This window comes from Pieris rapae, chromosome 1 (assembly GCF_905147795.1).
Source record: "Pieris rapae chromosome 1, ilPieRapa1.1, whole genome shotgun sequence".
In the NCBI taxonomy this organism is placed as follows: Eukaryota; Metazoa; Arthropoda; class Insecta; order Lepidoptera; family Pieridae; genus Pieris; species Pieris rapae.
In genome coordinates, this window is record NC_059509.1 from 2266172 (window position 1) to 2279702 (window position 13531).

Consider the following 13531-nt stretch of genomic DNA (forward strand, 5'->3'; position numbering starts at 1 on the left):
TTATCTATATACCCATTTAATAGATATATAGCTGTGCCCTTCCTAGAATTTTATATATAACACGTAAAAAACTTGTCTTTTGTTACTCTGGTAACCATCGATGTCGGTCGGATAAGATAAAAATATGTTCTATTGATTGACAACGCTCTTTATAATAATTGGAGAAGTATTTCCAATGAAGTATTTCCGAATCAATTCGACTTAGGCTCCTTCAAGAAAAGAGCGGTCTTATTCTTAAAAGGTCGGTAACGTACTCGCGGGCCAAACTTAAACTCAAAATATATTTTCATGTAGGTAAACAAGTACACTTATGAACGTCAAACAAAATTGTAAATTTACATTTACTACCATTTCGCAAGTTTCTTGACTTGCAAGAAAAGGCTTCTGGCATTGAGTGTCCATGGGTAGAGGTTATGACTTAACATCAGGTGAGCATCCTGTGAGCTATTGTGTAAAAAAAAACGAACACAAATTATTTTGTATAAAAGAACGGCAAGCAGGTAGCCTTGTGCCTTAAACGTGCTACAATCACGACCACAACAATGGAAATTTCTTTCTATGTGCACAAATATCAAAGACGTGGTGAGAAAACCGGGATTTAAGACATATAAATAAAAAATACCTACTGGTCTATATAATAAAAATGATCGTCGAGGCTTCTAAAATCGAACGCCAAGAAAATACATTTCTTATCAGTGCCAACCCAACATTTTATACGTCATTTCATTTAAAACGGATATTATGTTATCAAATAAAAGTTTATATTTGCTTTTTAAGCTTCAAACCTCGGGAAATACAAGCTCGTAAACGTGCTGTGAAGGGTCCAAAAAGGGCGTGTACGCAAGAACCTTGAACCCGTAGAGGTTTAACATCCTAAAAATAAAATCAACTGAATGAAAAAAACTTTTTTTTTTTTCTTGTTAGACGCAAATTCTGGTATCATCTTTTCACTCTGATTGGTAATTTAATTAAAAATAATTGGTAATTGTAATACTATCTAGATTCTAGATATCAAATTCTACGTAATAAACCTTTTTATAGGTACATGCTGTAGTAGGATACAAAAATCGCTACCGCTCCTTTATCGCCACTTTAAGGAAAAAATGGTGTTTTTCTTCTAATCAGACGCAAATTCCGGTATTATGTTTCCACTCTGATTGGTAACACTATCTAGGGTTTTATCAAATTATGCGTAATAAAACATAATTTTTATGCCTCAAATCGCTGCCGCTCCTTTATCGTCACTACCTAAAGGGTCGGTGACAGACACGCCGGTCAAAGCCATACTCCTCCCTACCACTTAATATAATTAATTTTCTAACCAAAAGGATTATTTGGAATCGTAATTTTGATTATCACCAGATAAGATATGCCTTCAATTTATATATAAAAATTTCTAAACAAAGTTCCAAGGCACAAAACGTCGGCAACCTGATGGCAAATGGATTTAAGAATGTCACGTATATCTCAATGTATGAACGTGGTAGACTCAAAAACTAGGAAATACATAATGACTCGCGACGCAAGCGGTAAAGATAAGAGATAAAAAATTGGAAAGGCAATGAATAATAATATCTATTTTCATACCTCCCGGTATACGTTCAGAGTTATTAATTATATAAGTTTATTTTTTGTATTTATTTATTAACACTTCGTTACATTACAATATAAAAAAATTAACATAATTAAAGGAAAAGGAAAAGGTTTATTAACTAATTTAGGAATAATATTAGATCATGTCTTAAATTACTTAAAAGAGAAAGAAATTTTAAACACAGTAAGCAAATTTTCAAAAAATGAAATTAAAATTCCAAATAATTTTAATAGTTTCGAATTAATCCCTATAACAATCGTCCCTGTCAGACGCACCTACGTTGTGGAACACTAATCTACCCATAGTTTCGTATGATATTGGTATGTCTCTGAAATGAGCAGAATTTGCTCCATCGTAGGCTGTATTGTATTTATTTCTGAATGCCCGAAATAGCCCAGCATTGATTGCTCTAGTTATAGCTCCAGATGTCATTATTGAATTGGCTTCACGCTCAAATAGGAAACTGCAGTTTAATACACGTTTCATGAATTTCGTTCCTATAGTCGAGCCAAAATACTCCGTTATACATCGGAAATATATAAGCTGTAAGCGTCGAATTGTTAAGATATTTTTTGCCATAACATAAATTAGTTGAGCCTGTGTGCGAAACCTATTTTATCAAAATAAGTGTTCTTCAGTTATATACTTTGATTATATTTTCCTAAAGTAAAACCAGTTCCGCTTGCTTATTCAAGGAGAGATACGAACGTAGCTTCGGCTGCATCATCTTAACTTATAGGTAGACAAACAAGGTAAAATTATACAACAAACGTTAATTACAATAAGCGACCTGTTCAATACGCGAAATACATGAAACAATTTTTTTTTAATTTGAATTTACGTCTATTTTACCTTACCTTACTTATAGATACTCCCCTGCGTAGCGCTCTTATTGTCTTGGCGCCTGTGTGACCGGCCTATAGTGGTGGATATAGCCCGTTATCATCAGCCTCACGTGGCGAAATAGCCCACGTTAAGGCTTGATAAATATGTACATTATTTAGATTTTAAAAAATAATGTTTTATTGACTTTAAAATGGTTCTAAATTACTGTCAGTTCTCAAGCCTGAGGCTGAGGGAGACTGAACAAGAGAAGATCTGGCAATAAATTCTCCGTCGCTCTTTTAAATCACAAAAAGTCGCTTATTACAAGATTTATAAACACTATTTTTGACATAAGTTGCACGATTACATATTGCTCCTTAATAACAAGAGCATGCTTACATTACTATAGGTTTTTTGAGCATAATATTACAATGTATAATATATTTATTTTGATATATTCCGACCTTTTTGTTTCATCATTTCCTTCGTCCTTGAACGTTTCGCGTCCTCGGAGTTCAAGGACACTTTAATGGCCACGTTTCATGGCCAACAGAAGTCGCTGGTAATTACCCGTCGAGGGCACGTTTTGGCTAAGTCCTAACATCAATCTGAAATAAGAAATATTGTTCTTTATTAATGTGGGGTGTGTTTTCCTTTTTCTTTTGATTCTTTTTCATGTCGGTTTTTCTTTTGTTTAATTTTTATACGTCTGTAGGCTTGTAGTCATTTGTTAAGACCAGAAAAAAATACATTTGGAATTTTATCTGGTAACATACAATAAATGGAAACGAGTATCTTTATTTTAAGTATTAAATTGTGAATCAAATATGACGTATCAATGTTGAGTTAGGAAAGATAAAACAGCTAATTTAAAACTTTTTTTTTAATTAAACGTTTGACAACATGGTTAGAAATTAAGATTAACAAATTACTGTTGTACCACGTGATGAAATAAAGTTTTATATTGGCACATTTTGTATCAGACATCTCACTGTAAAGAAATATATTTCGCCGAGTATTGTACGCAGGACACTTATTACGTACGTAAACGTCATAATATTCGTTCACCGCAAAGGCATGAAAGTACACAATCCTTTATTAAGAAACAAATTCATTTTTATCAAACATTTTGGTCGACTTAAATATATAATGTTTTTTTATAAATTGAATTAAAGACAATATCTTTTGTTCCTGCATCAAAGGGTCTACATTTTATTATTATCAACAGTCTAAGTTTTAATAAATAAAATTTCAAAATCAAGCTTAATTCCTAGAAAGTAGCATTCAGTCCTTAACTCTCCGACTTCGATAGTCACCTATATAATAACCTATTTATATTTAAAGTACACCAAAAATAATACATTTAACTAATACAGTATATTAGTAACGCCAGACATATACCGGAAGTTCATCTATTACATTAATCATATCTCGATGCATTAAATATAATAATTTTATTTATAAACAATACGCGAATATTTTGTTCGGTGTTTCAGCGCAGCGCCGCAGTGGTCGGCACTTAGCAGACAGTGTTATACTTTCCTTTCATCAAAGAGTATCATATTACGTAGATGCGTTATTGATTACTTTAAAGCATTCAAGTTAGATACGATATATGTAACTTAACGGAATTAAATGAAATGTTTGTTATATGTGGTGTCAATGAAATGCAAGTATTCATTATTATGTACCTAGTGGTACCATAGAAAATAAAATAAACTAACAAAAATTTTAAAAGTAAAATCGATAATAAAAAAGCTCAAATTATGTCATCACTGATAGATTAGAATATTCTTAGTTAACTGATCTTTGTTAATCAAACCAAATATAATTACAAAAACTGTTAAACGTACATAAATTAAACCATACAATAAAAAAAAAACACCTATTTTGGTTAAAGATACTATATCACTGGTGGGCAATGTTCGTCTAATACATATAACATTGTGGGAAGTTTTAAAAGTCCGTACGTATTTATGAGTCTGCTTCTATTATATTTTTATCCAAATAGGTAATCAGGTTTCTTTGCGTGTTACAAGTAGATCGTTAACATGTCAGTTACCTCACAATATTATCCGTGAGCAAGTGAAATTTGCGTACATACAAAATCTATTGGTGGGATTTCACTGACACTAGTAAATCTCACAACCTTATCCTTGAAATATTCTAAAGACCACATATTACCCTTAATTCGGTTGCGCATCTGTTCTAATCTTTGACCCATATACAGCTTAGCTCAGTGCGCCGCCGATAGCGGTCCGAGACGCACGGTTTCGTGTCACGGTCTCTGTAACCGATCAATAGTCGACCTAGCATATACTTATATTTCTTTGTTTTCGTGTGCTCCTGGTGAATGTTTACGGTTGGTTTTGGTGAAGCTAATAACTCTGTGATTGGAACTGTGTTGATGTATTAACTATAGTAACTTGATTCGCTATAGAAAAGTATTAGTGGATCACATTTGCGTGTTTCCAAAATTATTGAGGTCAATCTCGTTGTTTTTAAGCAAATTTTGTGATGAAATGCATTTTAGACATTTATGTAAATGGATCTTTCTCGGTTGACATAATCGTCGCAACGGTTTAATATATTTAAGGATTGCGTTTTAGGCGATTTTTTTTTTGATAGAAAATTTAATATTTGTATATTTCCATCCAGACGTTTCCATTCCTAAGATGTTATTATAAATTTGTCACGTCATATAAGGACACTGTAAGAGAATATAAATCGGAAAACCCATGACCTCTGACTTAACACTTTAATATGGGTAAAACTACTATAGATCTCGTCTCTTAATAACGCTTAAAATACATAATTTAAAGCAACATATTATATATTTCGTGAAATTGACCTCCCACGCATACAGGACAATGGGAGATTTATTTTTTCTCAAAAGTGAATTAGAAAGCAAATTTTTAATACAAAATCGCGCTGGCATTTTTTAAGGTTTTCAATGCAAGGGCATTGAAAACCTTAAAAAATTGCTTCAGAAAGAACAGAAACGGCGTGAAACCACTGAACAAATGCTTGGGCTATCCTTACTTTTGCAGACGTAATATTTGTATGACGTACCTATATTGACCGACCCTTTACAATTGTCTTCAATAAAATGGAGTCATCCTATCTTTGCCACTGATTATCCACTTAATGCCTGTTACTAGACCTTTAACTGGTATATAGTGTGAGGTATCACCCTATAGAAGATGTTTGACTGATAAGTAATTCTGCTGGTTAAGTTTAGCGGTTTCAAAATAATTCCCAATTAATTTTACTAATTCAGTTACACCATGCATTGGCTCCCGTTGGCAACAAATACTATTCAATTCGTAATAACGGAGATTAAGGTTTAAGTGGAAAAAAATAAACAATGATATAAATGGTAATAAGCTATGTTGTTCTAGTGAGTTTCGATTGTGTTTATTTTCATCTCGTCATCGACTGTCGTCGTTTAGACCTCCTGTGTTCCAATGGACTTTCTATATGGGCATTTAAGACTTGCTCTTAAAAATAAAAAGAGTGCTACTTCTTTCCATAATATAAAACTTACAAAAAAGATGTCTGTTAGTTTTGTTATTCGTGTTCAAGTATTTGATAGGTGAAAAAAAGGAGGAAAATGTTTATTTTCTTTGGAGTCGATTTTTTTTTGCTAAATGAGGATGTTCGTCTAATAATGTAGCCAAACAACTTTCATATAGCATATTAATTTTGAGTGTAGACGACTGATGATGTTTCTACAGACAGTTGCGTCTTCTGACTGCTCCAATAATCGTTCTAGTGAAAATACCCTATAAAGCAGCATTAGTGCCTGCACAACATAAATAAATGTGTATTAAACTATATAAAATATTATACTCATATAAATTAGTATAATATTTTACAATTGAGTACTTTCAGAGTAAAGTATTTGAAAAAAGAAAAAAAAGAGTTTGCGAAAGAAGCGTACAAAAGTCAGTAAATGAGTACGTTAGCAGTATGGACCTTTTTTGGGTAAATCCCTCGTCCTAAACTTTTCGTTTCGATCTGTTATTTTTCCCGAGAAACCTACATGATGACGTCAGCTCGTCGATTTTGTGTTCTAGTCATGGTCTTCTTCGTTTCTTGTTCCAGGAGGTTAAAACCCTCTCCAACGGGCTTCGGCGTTCCCAATTCCATTTCAAGTGTAAGGCGAGGGCTAGCTTACTTAGTTTTTGCCCTCAAATTAGGTTTCAGCGCGAAAAATAAAACCTTTGTATTTTGTGATTTTTTTATATTCATAGGACACTCCTAATACGGAAGGAAAACACCTACTTGCGTTACAAAAGGATAAGTGCTAATTGTTTGAAAGAATTTCAAATAATTTACTCCAATTTGCACCTTTTCATTCATGGAACAAAATTTCGAAAAGATACGAGGCTAGTTTTAATTTAATGTTGATAGGTATATATTATTACTTGTAAGGCTTCCTTGATAGCGAATAAATGGGGTCAAGCAACTAAGCCAGGGCGGGGTATGTAGAGAAGCCTCCACAAGATACATGTTTAATAAAGTTGATTGGGTATATGTAGCGACCCTCTGGCTTCAACATTGTTGCGGTCGTTACGTGTGAACCCGTAAAAAGGTTGATATATACCTAAACCGTGAAAGGCCGGCAACGCACTCGCGAGCTTTCTAGCATTGCGTCCATGGGCGGTGGATTACTTAACATCCTTAAGTTTGGGTGAAAACCGCGATAAATTCATTGCGCAACCTCGACATACAACCACCACTATTTAATCTTTTTTAAGGAATAAACTTAAAAGAAGTATGTATTGAATAACCAAATTCGGTGCAATTGTTTTTGAGAACAGACGAATAGACACGGTGAAGGACTTGATGTGTAAAACATAAATGTATAGATTTGTCTCGCTGAATTTTTTGCCGGCTCGCTCAAATGAATAATTATTAATTTGATTTATTAATTATAATTAATGTATAGAGCCCATTAAATCATTAAAATTAACATACATCTTTACCAATGTTTACCGGGATAAAGCAGAAACCGTGTCGTTTTCAGAATTTTTCACGTAAAATGCAATTGTTGTTTTTATATAATTTAGGTATATTTCGATACTTAGAAATGTAAGTCTCGTTTCGCTTTCACTATTAAATCGCTCGACCGTTTCAATGAAATAAGGACATAAAAGAATTGTCGGTGACGTTTGTGCTGAAAAAATATGAATAAAACGCAGTAAAAGCTAAACTATCAGAATTTTTACAAAAAGCGTCAGAATTGAAAAGGAAAAAATGACATTTTAAAGCGGAAACTAATAAGCTTCATAGACGATGTTACCGTAACAGCCGATGACCTGGTTATTAAGTACCTAATACAATAGAATTCCGCCGGGACCTTTAATTTTGGTCAATATAACCGGTATGTTGTTCTAAACGATGTCCTCGTAAACGGTTATGAATGTAATAACAAATTATCTTTCGTATATGAGCTACAGACATTTCTTTTTTTTTACACTGTCACATTTTTTATGTCTTTACGGCAACTTCTTTCATCAACCAGATTTATAATCTGGTTTATGACTGAAGACTGACTCTCTATCCATAGGATTTTTATTTCAAAACTAAATGTTCCATTTTTAAAATATGCTTGAAGCTTTTCTATTGCCGGAAATGTTCTCAATTCCACGGCACGTAATGTCAGAATTGTTGAGTAAAATTGGGGCATGGAGATGCAGATAGGAAATGTTTGACGTAGAAATCGCATTGAAACCTACTGCATTAAAATTGTTATTTATTAATTAATCATTTTGTAACATTAATAAACCGATTACCGAGAACCTATAGACCAGGGTAGTAGCTAGCCTTTACAAATAAATAAAAAGTGAAAAAAAATAATGGTAGGATGAAACTCATTGGAAAACCTAACAAACCGTTTTGTACCCTTACAAACTCACCCCCTTCCCCTTCACAACCTCATATCGCCCGTAAATTATTTTTCCTTTCATTTTTATAATATTCTCCTCCTTTTCGAATGGTTTTCATTCTACTGTTATTTTATTTGATTTCAAAAATTATCGACCTTGGTCTATTAGTAGAATTACTTTGCTTTTAGTAGATTAATGAAATTTTTGAAGAATTTTGGCTTGAACCGAAAAAGCCGAATAAGACTTATTATTTTGTAAGCCCATTGTCTAAATTCGCTTCTATAACATCTTCTTAAGACATCTTCCCGAAACCAACCTTTACATCGCAGACCAAAATAGAAGATAGTGTTACCTCACACGATGTACTATAAATACTGTGTCATTGAACTTGAATCATTGTGACTCAGCGGGAACTGTGATTATGTAGAAGTATTGGAAGGATGATCCGAGCATTGACATCCAGGCGTTGGTCGTTGAGAAGAGAGAGCGAGAGGTGAGTGTTTTATAGAAAAATATTCAAATACGCTTCACAAACAAGGGTCTCTTCAGCCGATGGTCGACGTGGAAGCCAGTTTAAGTAGATACGAATATAGAAGATGGGAAAAGTATGAATTGTTTATAGTAAGCAAAAGCATGGTGTTTAGGAGCGGTCAAGAATTACGTCACCCAATTTTTGGAGATTTATGCCCCCCCCCCCCCCTAATGTAACGCACCGTAACGTTTTCTGTACCCCATAGTAAAACGTTTCCTTACCACCCACTCGTCAGTAAACCTAAAAGTTGCCATTTATGTGGTGAAAGTATCAGAAAGTCGAAAATAATAATAGTAACAATAACGCATAATTTACGTAGATTAGTAGATGTAGACCCTCTCGTGACATAGTACATATTCCAATAGTTCACATACAAATAGGCCATTTTCCAAGAACGAAGGTACTGTGATATGGCCTGCCCAGATCGGTACAACTTATACCTTCTAGACTAATAGCTTTTGTGTGTATTTTATACGTTGAATTTTGTATTGACGGTCATATAACTCCTCAGATCTCTATCATATAATTTTTATATCAACGTTTCTAAATTTGTTCGTAAACGTATGGACGTAAACATTGCACCACTGCCAAATGGGCTCTAGCGATTTCGCTGTGACGTCACATTAATCTTTAGTACATAATAAATCTTGCTTAAACTATGCATTGGGAACTAATGTATTTCATGCACTGTTCTTCATTACTGAAAGTCTTTCCTGTGTTGAAAAGCTCTAACCGATACTTTGACTTGATCCACCTCACCACTCTATCGTCAACTTGTCCCAGTGTATTTATAGGGATGCTGAGATTTGAAATGTTTTAATTTAGTCACACCAACGGATAGGCCATCGACCACATCAAAGTAGAAATTAAATTTTCATAATAGATTTTAGATGTGTGGATTGATATAAATGAACGTACTTGCGAGCCTTCTAGCAATGTTATCTATAGACCTTAGATGTTACCTCAGGTGAGCTTTTTTTCTTAAATAACAGTGGACAAACGGGCACCTCATATTATGTGATATACAGATACACATATAAAAGTTACTTTTTAGCTGATGTTAGAAATTTATCACCTCAATTGAACCAACACATAATGGCCATTATGTTATCTTACGCTTAAATACTACTAAATTATCTGTATAAGCCTTCAGTCACGTAGGCTAAGGGTGCAACATACTCTGTTTATGAAAAACGTTCTGAATTTAAATTAATTCAAGTTTGACCTTCACACGCCCTTCGACCTTACAGCTGATTGCTATCAATGACCTCGATCGTGACCGTCGATCATTTTATAGATATTAGTGTTCTATTCAGTAGAGTAATCGAAGATTTGTTCAGATAATATACGTACGGATTTATTCTCATTATAGTACTATATATGTTAGTATAATATTTGAAATGAGGAGGAACCATAAGGAGAAAGTATATATAATATTATGTAGATACGATGTTCAATCATATGTTGACAGATCTGTCTTTAAGGGCATATTGTCGTGTGTTGGCATGATGGCAGATAATATATCGTTTCAACAATTTGCATTGTTGTTGATTGCATAAATAAATAGTTTATGGTTCAACAACTTTTCTTACAAAGCATATCATGACAAAATTTGTTGATAAGGCTGGCAACGCACCTGCAAGCCTTCTGACAAGGTGAGTGTCCATTGGTGGTATCGCTTTTCCGGTGAAAAAAAATGATCGGTATTTTGAATTTTGTAGACTGCTCTTTGTATTATTTTCGCTTCCATCACAATTGGCTCTCTTCTTGGCAATAATTTTGGTTAAGTCACATTAAGACTCGGCCCTGTCGGACATGGAATAGAGCAGAGAAGTGGGCAGTGCGATTATGTAAATAGGTCGCTGCCATTGTTGTGTAAAAAGTAAAGAGCTGAGTCAGAACACTTCACTGGCGCCGATATTTCAAAAAGTATTTAGGCCCGATAGCTGCAGGCGCAACTACCGGCTGAGTGTATATACTAGCCAAGGGTGTACATTTTGTTACCTTAGGCTATTTTAGTTTTATAAGCGTCGCTATTCTATATTATCGGAGTTACGCCCCGAGAGTATTTCCAGATGTAGACCCTCTCTTTAACAGTTACAATGCAGTCATTCGTTTTTTACTAATTAACAAAATCATGGGGTGAGTGTGGGTCATACACTCCCCGAGAGTGTGGCCAGACGTAGATACTTTCTTCAACTGTTACATTGCATTCATTCGTTACATAGCAATTAACATATCTTTTTTCCTTTGTATTCTATTCTTGTATGCTAGTGATTAATATAGAGTTAAACTAAAATCATCTATTATATAAAGCACCCCGATGACGATTTCATACAAAATCTACTTTAGCAATTACCTTTATTTAACTATACTTTAATATACGGTATTGAATATAATTTATCTCTAAATTAAAGTAATGATATAAAGCCCTATTTATATCTTGAAATATTCATGTATACTTACAGAATATAATATTATACACACACTTAATATTTTATACATAAATGTTTTATCCTAATCTCTAAGATCATCCGCCCACTGTGTAAGAGGGTGAACTCTATTTCTTTTCCATGATGGTCCTTTTCATCATTTTGTTCATGCGAGCGCGTGGGATAGTACATCAATAATTTGCTTTGAGTATGATAAACAACTATTCATCTTGTTTATGAAGTAATCGTAGAAAATAAGAGTCGCATATTCTAAAGTGATTTTGAATACTGTGTTCCAGCTAATTTAGAATCGCCATTCCGTTAATTAATGTTAAATAGACCGTGCGATATTAAAAATTGCTATTCAAGGTTGATAATGATTAACGAAACAAGAATTGCATAAAACTGAATACGTTGTTTTAGTTTCGTTTGCTATATATAATTATTAAAATATTTTTAAAAAATAAATAAAATATATATCTTTATTTATACGAAATTTTATACTGAAACCAAACTCAAATCTAGGCGATTAAAATTTTTGATTGGAGTTTCCTGCCAGTTCTAGTATGTGCAAATTGAGATCTTTTTTTTACCAATATAATTAAATATATTTTGATTTAATTTAATAAGACTCTTCTACTCATTTTGCATCTTCTACGGCATTACCAAACCGGAGTGAATTTCATCATCGGACGTCGAGGCTGAATACGATATTTCAACCGTATCACCCCGACGTCCATCGTTCCACAACTGAACGTTATAAAAGCATTTTGCACGCACACCACCACTATGTGAAAACAGCTACCCACTGAACTCTGAAGTATTTCCGAACAAATTCGCCCTAGGGTCCTTTAAGAAAAGACCGTGCCAATTTCTAAATAGCCGGCTACGCATTTGCGAGCCCTCTTAAAATGTCTTCCCTCGGCGGTATCATTAAACATCAGGTGAACCTCCTTTATTCATCCAAACGTAATTAAACGTAATTAACGTTCTACGGCCTTGATTTGAGAACTGGCAGTATATGTAAAATTATAAGCATTTATTGTATATTTCTTTTTGAGGAAGTGTACATTGTACCTATATGAATAAAATATTAAGTGTGTGTATAAAGCCGGCTTCGCCCTTGCGAGCCCTCTGGCAATGTCTTCGGTCGGCGGTATTATTAAATACATATCATTATTTATCATTAACAACAAGTAAGCATTTGGTAAAAGTATTTTTTAATACAGTTGCTCAAAAAGTGGCATATTGCAGGGACGTATAGCGTTCGGAAAGTGGGCTATTACACACTCGTGCTTTTTCTTTGCCATTCCCGCACTCGTGCGTTTTCTTTGCCAACTGTCAAAACAATGTGTATTAAAAAGAAAAAACCAACCACGAAGGTTTTATTAAAAAGATTCATAGAAGTTTTTATGATATATGATTTCTAAATATTATAATAATTGGATTCAATAAGTTCGATTAGGTTTCTTTTCATTTCATATCAATTAAAAAAATATTAAAAAGAATTTTATAATATATGCAAATACGTATTTTTAAAAAGTTTACTAATAATTGGATTCAATAAGTTAGGTTAGGTTTATTATATTTCATATCAATAAAAAAATATTAAAAAGAAAAAAACTAACCATGAAGTTTTTACTAAAAAAAATCACAGAAGTTTTTATGATTCATGCAAATATTTTAAAAAGAAGCTACTATTTGTTTAAATATCAGATTTAATGATTCGACTCAATGAGTTAGATTTGGTTTTCTTTCAATAAAAATAGTCTACTGAAGAATTGGCTGTATTGGCCAAGTTCCCTTTGCCTACCCAGAATGGGAAGAAAAGAAAAAACAAGCTTTGCTCATATTCTTTGCGGTTGGCGCCATTTTCCAAAAATGTTCTTTCGAGTTGAGTTATTTGTTGCACAAAATGAGTAATTTCGACGATATTTTATTTGAATGAATACCACCCGAACGCAGTATAATTGCATAAAATGCTTCGGAGAACAATTTACCGGAAACATATAAGTCGCTACATATCTACGTGCAACGAATTTATTCCGTAGAGAGAATAGAAAAAAAGCAAATAGTTTAATTAAATTGCTTAATTTTTTCGCAACTGTATTAAAAATAGTCGTTCAGTACACGTGCGGTACCGTCATTGCAACTTGTTCCGACTGTCAACCCTCACCTTCGGCTGCGCCTCGGCTCGGGTGACATTCGTCGAAACTCGTTGCAATGACAGGCTTTCCGCACTTGTAATGAAATA

The 13531-nt window shown here is 33.6% G+C and overlaps 1 protein-coding gene across 1 annotated transcript in view; it reads left to right on the forward strand.

Moving 5' to 3' along the window:
* The window catches only part of LOC110996290 (oxysterol-binding protein-related protein 9), a 47966-nt gene that overhangs the window by 21106 nt on the left and 13329 nt on the right, over positions 1 to 13531 (forward strand). The gene's annotated exons all lie outside the window — the stretch shown is intronic.